This window comes from Pipistrellus kuhlii, unplaced genomic scaffold, assembly GCF_014108245.1.
Source record: "Pipistrellus kuhlii isolate mPipKuh1 unplaced genomic scaffold, mPipKuh1.p scaffold_m20_p_55, whole genome shotgun sequence".
NCBI lineage: Eukaryota > Metazoa > Chordata > Mammalia > Chiroptera > Vespertilionidae > Pipistrellus > Pipistrellus kuhlii.
Window position 1 is genome coordinate 1,237,151 of NW_023425557.1, and position 16,734 is coordinate 1,253,884.

At 46.4% G+C, this 16,734-nt stretch overlaps 1 pseudogene; it reads left to right on the forward strand.

Moving 5' to 3' along the window:
- Positions 1 to 525: 525 nt before the first annotated feature.
- LOC118706758 lies at positions 526 to 1,296 on the forward strand (annotated as a pseudogene).
- Positions 1,297 to 16,734: the final 15,438 nt, after the last annotated feature.

The following is a 16,734-nucleotide window of genomic DNA, read 5'->3' on the forward strand; positions in this document are numbered from 1 at the left end:
TGGATTAGAAAACTATGGTACATCTACACAATAGAATATTACGCTACTATAAAAAAGAAGGAATTCTTACCACTTGCAACAGCATGGATGAAACTGGAGATCATTACGCTAAGTGAAATAGCCAGGCAGTGAAAGAAAAATGCTACATGATCTCACTCATCTACATTAATAAAAGAGTAACATGCAAATTAACCATCACTCTGCTACACCCACAAGCCATGCACACTGGCCAATCAGGAGTAAGCATGCAAATTAACTCAACAAAGATGGTGGCCGGCCATGGAGCAAGCAGGAGGCTTGGGTTTCTCTGGCGATGGAGGAAGCCAAGCTTTCTGCCCACTCTGGCCAGCCCTGGGCTCTGCTCAAGGCTACAAAGTTTCAATTATAGGAGATAAATAAATCCCAACAAAAATGGCTGTGGCCACGGAGCGAGCAGGAGGCTTGGGTTACCCCGGCAATGGAGGAAGCCAAGATTTTGCCCACTCTGGCTAGGGCTCTGCTCAAGACTACAAAGTTTAGGCAGTTACAGTCGTGTTCTCCGAGTTTGAGTCTCTGCTAGTGCTGCCCAGATGGCCTCCCAAAACTGCAACCCAGCCACTGCCAGCATCCCCACAGTTCATAAAGGAGCCAAGCCCAGTGGGGGTGCCGCCCAGGGCCCAGTGGGCAAGAGGTTACAGCAGGAGCTGATGACCCTCATGATGTCTGGTGACAAAGGAATTTCTGCCTTCCCTGAATCAGACAACCTTTTCAAATGGATAGGGACCATCCATGGAGCAGCTGGAACAGTATACGAAGACTTGAGGTATAAACTCTCCCTAGAGTTCCCCAGTGGCTACCCGTACAATGTGCCCACAGTGAAATTCCTCATGCTCTGCTACCACCCCAATGTAGACACCCAGGGTAACATCTGCCTGGACATCCTAAAGGACAAGTGGTCTGCCCTCTATGACGTCAGGACCATCCTGCTCTCCATCCAGAGCCTGCTAGGAGAACCCAACAGCAATAGCCCGTTGGACACAGATGCCACAGAGCTCTGGAAAAAATCCCACAGCCTTCAAGAAGTACCTATAGAAAAACTACTCAAAGCAGGTCTCCAGCCAAGAGCCCTGACCGGGGCTGTCCAGCCTGTCTCCGTGTGCTGTCTTTTTACTTTTTTCCTAGGATGGTCTGTCTTTGCCTTGATTTCTGTGTAGGACTCTATCTTCAGCTGTGGTGTCATATTTGTTTTGTGTCTGTTTTTTAAATTAAGTCTCTGTTTGAGCCCCTGTGATGAATATATTAAATAAATACATTTTGAATTTAAAAAAAAAAAAAGAGAGAGAGACTACAAAGTTTCAGTTATAGAAGATAAATAAATCCCAAATCCCAGGGCCTCTGCTTGGGTTGTTGGGGGGGAGGAGGAGGGCATGGCCAGCCTGCAAATCACCACAGGCCCCTTGCCCAGGCAACCCCATGTCCCAAAGGAACCCCCACCCTGATCTGGGACACCCTTCAGGGCAAACCAGCTGGCCCCCACCCGTGCCTCTACCCTATCTAATAAAAGAATACTATGCAAATTAACCATCACTCCAACACACAAGATGGCTGCCCCCATGTGGACAAAAGATGGCCAACCCAAGATGACCAGGCCTGCAAGGGAGGGAAGTTGTGGGCTATCAGGCCAGCAGGAGAGAGCAGTTAAGAGGGACCAGGCCTGCAAGGGAGGGCAGTTGGGGGCGATCCAGCCTTTAGGGGAGGGCAGATAGGGGTGACCAGGCCTGCAGGGGGGGCAGTTTGGGGTCACCATGCCTGCAGGGGAGGGCAGTTAGGAGTGATAAGACCTGCAGGGGAGGGCAGTTAGGGGCAAAGAGGCTGGCGGGAGAGCAGTTAGGCATCAATCAGGCTGGCAAGGAAGAGGTTAGGGGGTGATCAGGTTGGCAGGCAGAAGCGGTTAGAGGCAATCAGGAAGGCAGGCAGGCAAGAAGTCCTGGATTGTGAGAGGGATGTCCAACTGCCTGGATCCTACTGGGATCGGGCCTAAACAGGTAGTTGGACATCCCTCAAGGAGTCCCAGATTGGAGAGGGTGCAGGCTGGGCTAAGGGGACACACACACACGCACGCACGCACGCACAAATTTTGTGCACTGGGCCTCTATTTTATGAATAATAAAGAACATTATATCCTGATGAACAAAAAGATAGATATATAGAGGCAGAAAAGCATTGAACAGACTGTCAAATTACAGCAGGAAGGCTGGGGAGTGTTGGGGGCGGGGGCAGGGTAAGAGATCAACCAAAGGACTTATATGCATGCAGATAAGCATAATCAATGAGCACAAGACACTGGGGTATTGGGGGAGGGGAGAGGGAGGCCAGGGGAAGGTCAATTGGGGGGAAAAGAGACATATGTACTACTATCTATAATACTTTAAACAATAAAATAAAAAATTTTAAAAATAAAAGTGAAAATGGGAGTATTTTTGCTGTTTAGTAAAAAATAAAATAATCTGCTTGATATGTCACAATGCTATTAGTGTACTTGCCCTACTATGCCGAGGTACACTGGCTATCGTGCTCCAAGGTTCTTAAACAATTCTAGGACTTGAAAGAAGAAATATATCAATTTTTAATAACAAAAAATCAAGACACAAGCCTGTTTTTTCACAGAATTTGGTTGTAAGATTTAACAAAACACTCATGGTTGATAAAACAAAACACTTATATGACTTAAACTTAAAACTACAAGGATTATTACAAACATGTGTGACCAACTCAAAGCATGCAAATGCAAGCTGTTCTTTGGCGAAAGCCGTTGAAAAATAAAGACTTAATGCACTTTCTGACATGCAACATAAACAAATCAAGTTTAGGTGAAACTGCATTGTATTAAAAATATGCAGGAAAAAAAAATGTAAGCCTTATTCGTAGAACTGAATTTGAAACAAGGTTTGCAGATTTTTAATTTTTAGAAGACAAGTTTTCTTCAATATGTTCAATAAACATAGAATCAGTACCTAATCAAATGCAAATGGAGATAATTGAGATCCAGTGTGATTCAGATTTGTAGGCAAAATTCAGTGAAGTTGGTGTGCCTGAATTTTACAAATATTTACCTGCCAGGTTTGAAAATACTAAAAAATTTGCATATGAAATTATTTCCATGTTTGGAAGTACTTATCAGTGTGAGCAATTATTTACAACTATGAAAGGAAATAAGTCTCCTGTCAGATCCAGAATTACTGACACTCACCTTGGGTCAATTTTGAAAGAGATCACTGCAAACAAGATTTCCCCCAAGTAAGAGAGATAATAGCAGAGAAGAGATGCCAAGTGTCTGGAAGAAACATTAATTTTATCATTGCTCTTTTTTTATATACTATACTTTTCTATAATAAATAAACCTATGTTTCTATGAAAATTGAAGCTTTTGGGTTTTCTTGTGGCCACTTAATCTTAAACCTTGTTTATTTGGCCCGTGTTAGCCTTTGAGTTTGACATGCTTGCTGAACAAACATCCTTGAAAAGATGGTGGAAGAAAACAGTACTTTAGTGCAAGGCGTGCAGAAATGCAAGAAACCTATGGAATCTGTCACCACCAACAACAAACAATATTATAACAGAGAGAAAAGTAAACGACTGAGATAATAACAGGGAGCAGACATGTGATCTAGGGAATCGATGGCTGACAGTCCCGGGAGTGAGGGCGGACACTTCAGTGTCACAGGAATGTGACCTCATTTGGAATTTCCGGCTGGAAATCCTTGGGGGCTCCTCAATGCCTCAGGGATGAAACCCCAACTCCCTAGTGTGCCCAGCAAAGTGGCATGACCTGCCCTGCTCTCTCCCTCTGCCCCCCTGCAGCTCCTGCAGCTCCTGCAGCAGCACTGGCCTTCATCCCTCCCCACACCCCTCACTGCCATACAGCCTCTCCTGCAATTCCCAAAAGTCTTTAAGCCTGGTCCCCGCATGTCTCTGCTTGCAGCCCTCCACCCTTTACCTGAAAATTTACTTCATCAGGGCTTGGACTTCCTCCCTTTCCTCCTCCCCTCCCCACCCCCATGATAGAGAATCAGGACCCACTCTATCTGCCCAGAACATTCCTGCTCACCTCTGTCATCCTGCTGATCATGCTGGGAGGTGACTCTCCTGGTTACTGGTCCAACCGGGATTCTTTCTAAAATTTCAGAGACATGCATATATAAGGCAAAACTTCCAGCACACACATTTTTTTTTTTTTTAAAGAAAAATAAAAATCTCCTTTTCCTCTTCCACCTCCATCCCACTTGCACTTGTAAGTCCAATGCTGTTACCAGTTTCTAGCTGTGGCTCCTTTATAGTTTTAAGTGTCCGACTGTCAGGGTAATGATGTCCAGTAGCAACACCTGGCTTCCTCTCCCAGCCATGACTAGCCTCACGTGGAAGCACTTTACGCTGTAACCAAATGTCTGTGAAGCATTTTCCTGTGCCCCATCTCATTTGATCCTCACAGAAGTCCGGGAGCAGGTATTGTAGATAGGAGACTCGGTGGAAACCTATTTTCTTTTCATTAGCCAGAAAATGGAGACTTAGAAAGCTTAGAAACTTGACCCAACTGAAAAGAGGTAAGAAATGGTGGACCTTGAAAATGACTTCAGGTTTTCTCACTGTGCAGAATATAGTCAAACACTGCTGCAGTTAAATATTTCACCCTTTGTTCTCCCTGCGTGATCTACCATGATAATCTGCTTCGTGTTGATATTTACAGCTGTGTTGCTAACAATTACTTGAATGAGAAGGTGCTTCACCGGGCTGGAAAACATTCAGCTAAATCAGAAAGCAGGTGTAGTTAAGCAAGTTTGTTCTCTATCTATAAAAGGCTATGTTGACTCACCCTTGAACAATACATATGAAGTTTTCGCTGGCACCAATTGCACACATGTGTTTTGATCTGTCATCGTTCATAGTGAGCTTGGTTGTCCTTGTTGGCATTCTGAACTGAAAGAAGGCGTCGGTGTTGCACAGAAATAACAATGGTGATTAAATATGATCGTATTAGTGACTGAGTAGATATAATTATCCCCATGTAACTGAAGTTGCCATCATATTCAGAAACAAAGATGGAGAACCTCCTTTTGAAAGGGACTTGCTCATTCATTGTAAACCAGATCCCGATAATCCAAATGCCAGCAAAATGAAACAAATCAGTATCCTGTTTCCTACATTAGCTGCAATGACATATCCTATTCTTTTTCCACATGGTGAGAAAAGGCTGGGGAACAGATATTGCATTAAGACTCAGAGACAACTGTATAATCGACAATAACACTCGATGCAATGGATGATGCCATAAAGGAAAAATTTCCCATCGAATTTCTTAAAAGTATTACTCCTTCGGGAATGCCATATCATAAATTAGAATTGAAAGTAGGTGCAATCATGCTACTGAGAAATCTTAACAGTAAATGGGTCTTTGTAATGGTGCTAGATTTGTTATAAAAAAAACTGCAACCTAACATAATCAAAGCTGAAGTATTAACAGGATCTTTGGAGGAGAGGTTGTTTTGATTCCAAGAATTGATTTTTCCCCATCTGACATTGGCCTCAGTGTTATAATAAGTTTAATCTATTTATCAGTCATTAATTTTATCAATGTTGTTTTTATATCATGTTTTTGTTGTTATTATATTATGCTTCTGTTCTTTTTATATCATGTCTTTGTTGTTGTTATATCATGTTGTTATTGTTTATTTATTAATCAATTTATGTATTATTTTCATATACATTTTACTAATTTTCTTTCATCTCTGACATTTGTATTACAGAGAAAGGGCGAATAGTGATATTAAAATATTTCTTCTAATTAATTTCCTTCCAATGTGCATGAATTCATGCACCAGGCCACTAGTATGCTCATAATTTCCTTCCATGACATCAGGGGTCTGACTCCACCACTTATAAGTAGGATTTTGTCCAATGATTTAACCTCCCAGAGCTCAGTGTCCTCTTCAAGCTTGGTGAAATACTGGCCCTTCTGATGTTAGGACTGTAAGTATCCAATAAAGAAAACACATTCACAGATACCACGGGAACCGGGGGCTGTGAGCATATTCCTTATGATCCAAATGAGTCCATTTCTGGAAATACACTGAGTGGCCAGAGTATTATGATCTCTGAATGCTTAACAATCAAATTATTGGGATCTGGTTTATAATGAATGAGTAAGTCCCTTTCAAAAGAAGGTCCTTCATCTTCATTTCTTAATATGACAGCAACTTCAGTTACACAGGGATAATTATATCTATTCGAATCACTATTATGATCATATTTAATCACCTTTGTTACTTCCGTGCCACACCAACTACTTACTTTCTGCTTCAGAATGTCAACAAAAACAATCAAATTCATGATCAACAATAACAGAATGAAATGCACACATGCAATTGGTGCCAGAGAGAGCTTTATACGTATTGCACATGCATGAATCAATTTAGCCTTTTTTAGATATAGAACAAACTTGCTTAAATAGACCTGCTCTCTGATGTAGCTGAACTTTTTCCAGCACCCCAACTTCTCTTTCAAGTAATTGTCAGTAACCCAACTATAAATATCAACATGAAGCAGCTTATTATTGTAGATCACACAGGGAAAACAAAGGGTGAAATATTTAACTGCAGCAGTGTTTGACTATATTCTGTGCAGTGAGAAAACCTGAAGTAATTTTCAAGGCCCACCATTTCTTACTTCTTTTAAGTTGGGTCAAGTTTCTAAGCTTTCTAAATCTCCATTTTCCGGCTAATGAAAATAAAATAGGATTCCACGGAGACTCCTATCTACCTACTCCAGGACTTCTGTGAGGATCAAATGATATGAGGCACGGGAAAATGCTTCCCAGGCATCCAGTTACAGTGTAATGTGTTTTCACCGGAGGCTAGTCATCACTAGGGAGAGGAAGTCAGATGTTGCTACTTGATGTCATTACCTGGACAGTTGGACACTTAGTATATTAGGCTTTTATATAGATTATTTAAAACTATGAAGGGGCCACAGCTAGAAACTGGTACCAGCATTGGACTTACAAGTGCAAGTGGGATGGAGGTGGAAGAGGAAAGGGAGAATTTTATTATTCCTTAAAAAACAAACAAACATGTATTAGAAGTTTTGCCTTATATATGCATGTCTCTGAAATTTTAGAAAGAATCCCAGTTAGGAGAGTCACCGCCTGGCATGATCAGCAGGATGACAGAGGTGAGCAGGAGTGCTGTGGGTGATAGATCCTCCCTTCCCTCAGTTGATGGACAGACATAAACCCCACCTGCAGCTAGACATTCCTGAGCTCTGAACCACCAATCAGCACCTGCCAAATACCCTAAGCCCCCCCTCCCCCCCGATTTCTAAGTCCCTAGGTCCCTAATCAATCAGCGTGTGCTGACTGCCCTAAGCCTCCCTCCCCTCCCCCGCCCCCCCATCCTTAAAAGTGCTTGTAAGCCCCTCGCTCGCTCTCTTCCGCCCCTCTCCATGGAAGCAGCCGGCAGGGGTACTCTTCCCTCCAATAAAGCCTGTGTGTCCTGCCATCCCGGTCTCCGGTCTACCTTCTCTATTTAATCTATCATGATGGTGCCTCAGACCTGGGTGGATGTGGAAAATCCTCTGGCCCTGCTCGGTGGCATGGACCTGAGTTGATTGGCCCATTCAGAACACCCCTGGAACCCTGCCGAACCAGGACACGTGGGAATCTCATCGCTTCCTTACAGTTAAGCCTCAGGGACCTCCCCCCTACCCCCCACCCCAGTTCCCTTGACCTGGAAGGGCCTCAGAGTTTTCTCGTCTACTCAGCTTAAAGTTATTCGTTATACGTTCACGTTCTACGTTCTACGAAAGCCCAGGCGCCTGGCCGGGAAAACTCTGTTCTATTCCACGGGAAAGGTTTCAGGGTGACGACCTTGGGACCTTTTCTCCTCTCTTTATCTACAGGTTGGCTGGGGGGGAAAGAAGGACGGTTCTATTCCCTCCCCAACTTCTCCTCGATGGCCCTATCCCCTCCGGTCATGGGAACCTCTCAATCTGGAAGCCGCTTGTCAATCTCTTGACCCTTGATCTTTCTGGCTACTTCGAACCAAAAACGCTCATTTAAAACGACATTTTTTATTCCAATATCTTCCTCCAAACTGCCTCGTAAAACGGCATCCTGATACCCGATATCCCCCGAGATCTAGATAATTTTGCCACCGACAAAGAAGCCTCAGAGATTTCCACAAACAGGCTTCCCCTACCCCTCTCACCCTCTCGCTCTCCCACCTCGCTCTACTCCTCATGTTCCTCTCTCAGCTGGAAATCCTCTCTGCCCTCTCAAACCTGTTCTCAAACCCCTTTGTCTTTTGACTGCTCTTTCTCTCCTGCCACCTCCTACAACCTTAAACCTGTCCCTCCCTAACTAAGCACTTTTTCCCAGGTCGTGCACCTGAATGTGGGAGTCCTTGGCACAGACTCCTGGGAGCAGTTTTAACCTTTTCTTTTTTTTTCCTTCAGCCTCGGTTGCCCCACCTTTTGCAGGCCCTTCCCTGGGCAGTCCCTCCAAGTCCCGCCCTTGTAGGGTAGGGCATTCCTACCTGAGAATTCTAACCTCACCCACCTCCGCCTTCCCTCCTGCACTCCGCCTTTCCTCATGCTCTCCCTTAATCTCAGCTCCTGTGGCCTCTAGCAAAGGTATTCACAAGTGGTTGAACTTCCTTCCCACTCTTTTTTTCTCTCAAATTGAACCAGCAGCTACCTTCTAGTGAATTCTAATCTTGAGAAACTGAACCCCCAACAGCTAAATGTGATTTCCATGTGGCCACCGCCATCTTGTCATGGCGAATTCAGCCCCTCTCCTCCGGTTCCCAGGGGGCCACCGCCATCTTGGCGAGACAAAGCCCCGCCCCTCTCCAGCCAGGTGCTCTCAGGTAGATGACAGCCATTTAAATCAGTAAATCCCGCCTCCACAGGTCCCGCCTGGTGTGGCCATCCACTTCCGCCCTCCCCCTCCACCTCTTCCTCCTCCTGAGTCTACATTCCAACCTCTATGTCCAGCCTCTCAGATTGAGAAGCATCTCGGGTTTCTTTTTCCACTGACTGACCACCTTTACTCCCCTACATACGCCGCAACTTCAGGTCCCCAAACCCCTCAAAATGACCTCGTTAACCTGACGTTCAGGTCTTTAATAATAGAGACAAAGAGACCCAAATCCAACAACAGGCGAGATCAGGCCAAGGCTCAGGCCCATTAGGAGGCCTTCCAGCTCCTAGCCTCCACTCCCACGAACCCCAAACGAAGTGCCAGTCCTCCCGCGGGTAAGTCAGGGGCTGAGCCTCCTCCGGGCCCAGCTTCACATGCAGCAAGGAAGGACTGGGCCAAACCCTGCTCAAACCCAAGACCCCCGCCTGGGCCCTGCCCAAGGTGCAGAGGGAAGGCCACTGGAAATCAGACTGTCGTCTGGCCCTCGGTCTGGCCTCAGCCAGATCCGGTTTGGAGCTCCCAGACCTCCTGGGACTGGCCACTGACAAAGCTGCCCAGACCCTGACAGGGCCCCACAGACTCGCATCACCAGGACAGAGCCTCGGGTAACAACTGTGGTGGCAGATAAGCCAATCTCCTTTTAATTGACACTGTGGCCACTCATTCTGCCCTTTCTGAATTCGCTGGGACTCTTGTCTCCTCAGTCTCTATTATGGGGGTTGACAGATCAGTCTCACAGCCATTAGCTACCCCAAATTTCCCCATTCATGCTTTTCTCATTCTACCTCGGTGCTTGGCCAGGGCTACTGTGCATCCCCTCATAAAGCCCAGTTGTCCCAAACCACAGTCACCTTCCTCAGTTTCACTCTCTGGATCCAAAAAGCCCAGCCATTCCTGGGACTGTAAGCACCTATCTCCTTATCTCCTCTATCTCTAGGAAGAATGCTGGCAGTTTAAAAACTCAAGTGGCTAGAGGCCTGGTTAACCTGAAAACAGCTGCGGAGCCTGCTCCCTCCCTCACCCCCTGCCCCTTTTCCAAGCAAGAAAGTGAGGCTTCAGTCTCAAAGCCTGACAGGACAAGGTTGCTGGACACTTCTTAAGCTAAACCAGAATAGTCACAGTGTCTAACCTCTTATGCAATCATCCAGGTCCCTGGCTTTCACTACTCCTCTCCTTCCCCTTTTCCTTCACTGCCACACAGTCTCAATCACTCATCTGTCACCTCTTATTGGTAGTGTCATGGTAACTACTCTCTCAGCTTGGAGTGCGGAACTAGAAAAGGAATCTCATACCCTTTAGCCCACCTCTTCTCCTTACACCTATCAGCTTGACTCCATCATCAGGGATTTTTCTTCCTCTGTGGGGAAAACTCATACATCTGTCTCCCCATCAGCTGGACAGGAACCTGTACTCTAATCTATCTCTCACCCAATGTAGATGCAGCCTCAATAATCAGTCTTTACCTGTTCCCGTAACCACTGCTCTATCTACTTTGAAACCCTGTCTCAGGAACTACAAGAAACATGTGGATGCCCAGCAAGGGGCAAAACAAAAACAAGAACCTTCTTCCAATGGTAACCTATTCTCCCCTTTCACATCACTAGTGAGGCAATTAAAACCCCTATTCTTTCCTCCCTAAAAATAACATCTAGGTCTCAGTTATCTTTCAGCTCTAGATCTGTCTCCCACTCACCTGGACAATCCTGCCCCAGGGGTTGAAAGGCAGTCACCTGTTTGGCCAGGCCTTACCCAGAGACCAAGAATGCTGTTAGAACCCAGCACTACATGTCTCAGGGGCAACAGCTGGCCTCTACTGGTAGGATTTCTCCATCATTGGGTCCCAAATGTTTCTCTCCTAGCTAAGCCCTTATACCAGGTCTTCTCACCCTCCCTCATTCGCCAAGCTTTTTCTAACTCAAGGACACCCCTCTGATCGATCTCTCTCTCTCTCTCTCTCTCTCTCTCTCTCTCTCTCTCTCTCTCTCTCTCTCTCTCCCAGACATCTCTAAGCCTTTCCAACTACTTACTGATGAAAGACAGAGGACAGAGAATAGCCATAGGGGTCCTCACCCAGCCCCTAGGGCCAGCCTTCCCCCCCATAGCCTACTGTCCTGGCAACTTGATCCCACAGTTTGGGGACTGCAGCCTTGCCTCTGGGCTCTGGCTGCAGCTGCTGTTCTCATCAAGGAGGCCCAGAAGATCTGCCTCTAGCAACCCTTACAGGTGTTCTCCACCCATAGACCACAGGATCTTCTATCACACTGATCCTGATCTCTCCTTTCCCCCTCTTGCATGCAGGAATTCCATCTCCTGTTCCTCCAGAGTCCTGACATCTCCCTGACTCAGTCCCCAGCCCTCCTCCCTGCTGCCTCCACCCAAACTGCAGCAAAGCACTCCTGCTCCGACATCATGGGCGAGACTCTCAGGTTCCTCTCTCTAATCCTGATTTAACTCTGTTTGTGGATGGACCTTGTGTCTAGACTCCCAGGAACATCGGAAAACCTCCTACGTGATTGTAACACCTGAGTGGACCGTGGATCGGCCTTCATCCCTCTTCACCTCGTCCACACTGCGAGAGGCAGTCACGAGTACCTGCTCCTCCTGCTCCCCGTGTGCAGCTGCCTCGCCCCAGGAGGAACGCACCCCAACTTTCCTCCCCATCAAATGAGGGGGACACATCCCAGGGCAGACTGGCAGGTAGACTTCACCCATATGCCTCCCCACAAGAGGACCCAATATCTGCTCACCATGGTAGACACCCTGACAGGGTGGGCAGAGGCCTTCCCTACAGCAAGGAAACTGCTGGTTGTGTTGAGATCTTGATAACACACAGAATCTCTGGCATCTCCTGGAAACTGCACACACCCTACCACCCACATTCACCGGTAAGATCCAGAAGAGCAACGGCTTTCTTAAAGACTATCTAACTGAATTCTCTAGAAATTCTCAGGCATCTAGACTAGACTGTCCACTAGATCCTTCTGCAGTGATGGGCATGCGCTTTATCTGCACTGTCCAAATGTGGTAGCCACCAGACACACATGACTATCGTGGGCAAAAAAAGTGGTGCTGCAATAAATCATAACTTCCTATCTGAGCAGGTCATGGTGGGTAATCACACCCCAGGCTTGTAACTTCTTTAGCCCTGTATCTGGTTAACACACTTATGAGATACCAGAAGTAATACTACTTGAAGGCATAACTGCCCTTAAGAAAGCACAAAATCTTAATTATTCTGTCATCCCATGCCCCCTTGCTCTTTCCCACCTCCACGTGACCTTCCTTACAGTCCCTCCTTACTTTCAGCTGCATCCAAGAAGCCTCAGAACTGTTATACTCCAGAGTCTTTGAGATCTTATTCCCCAGCATATGCCGTCAGTTTGGCCCAAATAGACTGCATATGAAATTCTCTCCAACCAAATACTCTACGGGTTTGGATGTTTCTAACATTGACACTATGAGACACTTGAAATGTGGTTTGTAAAACTGAGACACTGAATTTATTTTGTTTAATTTTGATTCACTTAAAAGCAGCAGGTGTGCAGGGGCTGCCATATTGGACACTGTGTTCCTGAGAGAGACACTGCTGCCTCAGGATGCTGACTGTCCCCGGGTCCCCCCATGCTGTCTCACCTGGAAAACACTTCTGAGCTACGGCCTGAACTCAGCAGGTCCTGGGAGAGCCCTGGGTTTCAGGAACTCACTCTTGATTCCAACGGCTCTGGCTCTTCCCAGGTCTGTTGCTTCCAAACTTCAGCTGCACCTGTCCCAGAGGATCCAAGCATTGGTCTCAGTCACAGGGACCTCTCCAATGGCACTGAGCCTTGGACAAGCTGAAGCAAGCCTTCTTTCAGGTCGTACCTGGGATGGACATGGCCCCTGAGTGAAAACTGTGCATGGGGAAGGTGTGGGCATGGGGTAGGAGAGCCTGTGAGAAGTTTTCAGAGCACAACAGTGTAATTAACCCAATTTATCCTGATGGGCATGCGGACACCAGCAGTCGCTCAAGATCCTAATCCACTGACCTGGAATTTTATATTTATTTTGAGGATCTCATGGGGAGCTTGGTTCCTCCTCGCTTTAGGCAAACTTTGCTTGCAATATTGGGGTTAGCAACACCAATGGGAATCTTTGGCTCTCAATATCTCTTTTGAAACTCACAGGCAAATCTGAGAGAAGACGCAGATGGTAGCTACATTGTGGGAGAGCCCCAGGGCAAGGCCAGGGTGAGGGGAGAAGGGCGTGAACACTGTTTACTGCCCCACATTCTCATCCTCAGCATGACCTCGACACTTTCCATCAGACTCCCCTCCCTTTGATTCTGGGTCAGCCCAAAGGACACACTTTTCTCGTCAACGTGGCACTAGTAGTGTTGTGTAACTTCCCAGGCTGGGTCAAAAATGGTTTCATCGTATCTGTCTTTCTGCCTTGGCACATGCCCTCTGGATGCTGCCCCTTGAGACGCTCCCACTCAGACTCCCACTGAAAGAATAAAAATGTTTAAAAGCTGTCTGTGTTATCTCAACTACCCAAGGCCCCCACCCCCTTATGTGGCCGCAGCTGCCTCCACTACCTCGCCAAGCGAGGAGAAGGGGCCTGACCCCCCAGTGAGATCCCAGATGAGAGTGGAGTATCCCCCTTTGCCTCGAGAAGGCACCCCCTGTGTCACCTGACTCTTCCAGTTCCGGTGCGGGGGATAGGAAAGGGACCACCCTTGACAAGCTCCCCCTCAGCCCTCCCCACACTCGTTCGGGAGCTCAGTTTAGTGAAAGCCGAACGGCTGCCCTGTTACCGCTTAGGGAGGTGGGGGAGATGGACTCCCATGGGCTGAGCCTAAGGACTTATGTTCTTTTCACCTCCTCTGGTTTGTACAATTGGAAGAATCAGAATCCCCCTTTTTTCGCAGAACCCCCAGAGGCTGATAACACTCACCAGCCCACCTGGGATGACTGCCAGCAACTATTAAACACCCTGGTGGCAGCACCGCCTTTGCCACCTGGGACCCGGTTGCTCACTGCCTCCATTCACCTCCAGGAGTTGAGTAGCTGGAGGCAGCAGATAAATTAAAACTGGTTTCCCAAGTCATTGTAAGCAGCTTTTGAAATTCCCCACCATGAGGTGGAAACTACCTAGTTGATAATGGTAAAGGCTAGGAGTCTTCAGCTAAAGAATGTGTTCATTTACATTTGAATGCTAATGTGATCTGCAGGGAGTGGCAGGTAATTCCATGGCCTTGCTTACAATGTTTAGTTTTTGTCATTGATATCAGCTAAGCAGAGTCATAGCTACTTAAGTAAAAATTAAATTAGAAAAAGTTAATTGCAGTAACTAAATGCCTAGAATATGGCAGGCTAAACTGTATTACATGTGTTAAGAATAAGCAGTAATGATCAAAGATCTCAAGGATTAATTTATTCTCATTTGTCAGATGAGGAATCTATATGATGCTTGAGCCCTATCCAGATTGTTTCATACAGACCTAAGTAAATTTGTTGGGAATTTATAGTGTGCCTCTTGTGAAGAAGTAGGCCAAGTCATATATTTTTCTCTTAATGTTGAAAAAGTAATAGCCATATTAATTTGTTTTGTTTTGCTTTTCTCATATGCCATTGTTATCATTTCTAATTGCATTGTAAGCTTGAATTTGGGCTTGTACCTGCATCTTGTGTTTTGTTTAAACTTTTGGAATCATTTTTGGTTTCAGGCATGTGTGTCTACTTTATAGATTTGAGTAGACTTCATCACAAAGGTTTATAATTTATTTAGAATTGTGTTAAAACAATGTGAAAACATGGTTTAACCCCCTGTGACTGCTTGGACACTTTTCACCATTTTCTGTTAGGGGCCTTAAAGGCGCAGGTAGGAATTCTCTTGTTCCTCTTTTTGGTCTTATGGGAATCTGAGATCTTTATCTGTAGGAAGAATGTGGCAGTTTAAAATCCAAGCGGCTACTGGGAACAGAGTGCTAGACCTGCTCTCTCTTCCCTCTGCCTTTTCTAAATATTCTAAAATAATAGAAGATTTGAGGTATGGTTGTAGATTTTTGAAGGACATAAAAAGAAGGTTTAAAAGCTAATGTAAAATAGTGAAAGTTTTTATGAAAGTTGTGCATGTGAACGAAGGAGAAACTGGGAGAGAGGGAAAGAACGAAACAGAGACTTAAGAAAGAGACTCTGGGAGTCCGAGAGGGAAGGATTTAGACAGAAGCAGAAACAAAGATTGGAAGAGAAAGTGATATATATGTGGGAGGGAGAGGGAGAAAGACATGAGCAAGAGACAGGAAAGGACAGAGATTAGAGAGGGAGAGAGACAGAAGGTGAGGCCAGAAGAGACAGAGACGATCTGAAAGAAAGGGAGACAGATTCCAAGGGTTTTTAACCTCGAGCCCTGACGGACCAGGGCTCCTTTCAGTAACCTTACAAGTGAGAGGCAAAGCTAATTTCCTGGTGAGCACTGGGCAGTTTATTCAGTCTTGACAGAGCCGATGGGACCTCTAGGAAGATATCAGTCCAGGGAGTCACCAGACAAACTGACTGTTTTCCTTGGACATCAAGAAGGACTGTAGACCTAAGAAGGAACACGTACTGAAGGAATGCAGCCGCTGAACTGGACTGAAGTCGAACAACGGGCCTTTGGAGCTAAAGAAGGCTCTCGTCTCAGCACCTGCCCTAGCCTCGCCAGATGTCAGGAAGCCCTTCCACCTCTATGTGAGTGAGGTAAGAGGCATTGCCAAAGGGGTTCTCACTCAGACTCTAGGTCCCTGGAAGAGACCTGTTGCCTATCTGTAAAAGAGACTGGACCCTGTGGCAGCAGGGTGGCCAGCGTGCTTCCAGGCAGTGGCCATCACAGCATTGCTGGTGAAGGAGGCAGATAAGCGGACTCTGGACCAGGAGCTAACCTGGATGGGTCAGGCTTTTCTCCTGGACCAGCCCTGTGTCCGGATTCAGAAAACTCTGGCCATCAACCCTGCCAGCCTGCTTCCAGATGATGATGAGGAACCCATTCATGACTGCACAGAGGTAACAGACGACAAGGTACTGTTCACGGATGGGAGCAGTTACGTTCAGGATGGGACCTGATATGCAGGGGCAGTGGTAGTCACCTTGGACCACACCATTTGGGCACAGTTCCAGAACTTTTGGCCTTAATCCAGGCCCTTTGATGGAGACACTGTGCCATCCACAGAGGAAAGAGGGTTACTAACTGCAGCCAGAAGGAATTGGCTGAACAGAAGCAAGCCACTGAAGGACCAGATGGTTGATGGACCCTCCAGATGACAAGATTGTTGGTCCCAGAGGCTCTAGGTCAGAGTTGCCCGGTGACACCAGGTTAAGTGTCACCAAGACTTCTGAACTTCTGTGAGGCAGAGTTGCTAGAAGTATTGTCTGTGCACAGGTAAATGCTAAGCAAGGTAAGGGGGTTCCCCTGAGAATTCAGGTCCCAGGGAACCTCCCCAGGAGAGCATTGGTAGGTGGATTTCAGAGATTAAACCACAAGCATTAAGGTCTAGTTTTTATAGACACTTCAGATTAGGTTGAGGTATACCCCACTATCGGATAACAGCCCCACCTTGGTAGCTAAGGTATCTCAGAGTATAGCTCTAGCCTTAGGACAGGTAGGTGCGACTCGGGAGGAAGAGGGTTTAACTAAATGTGTCTTAGAATCGGTGAAAATTGGACCAACCCCCTGTCCTTTGCCCTCTTGAGGGCCAGGTATACCCCTTACTGGGACAAGTTTCCCCTTTTTTGGGAGGGGATCATGTATGGTAACCATTTCCTTGCTCA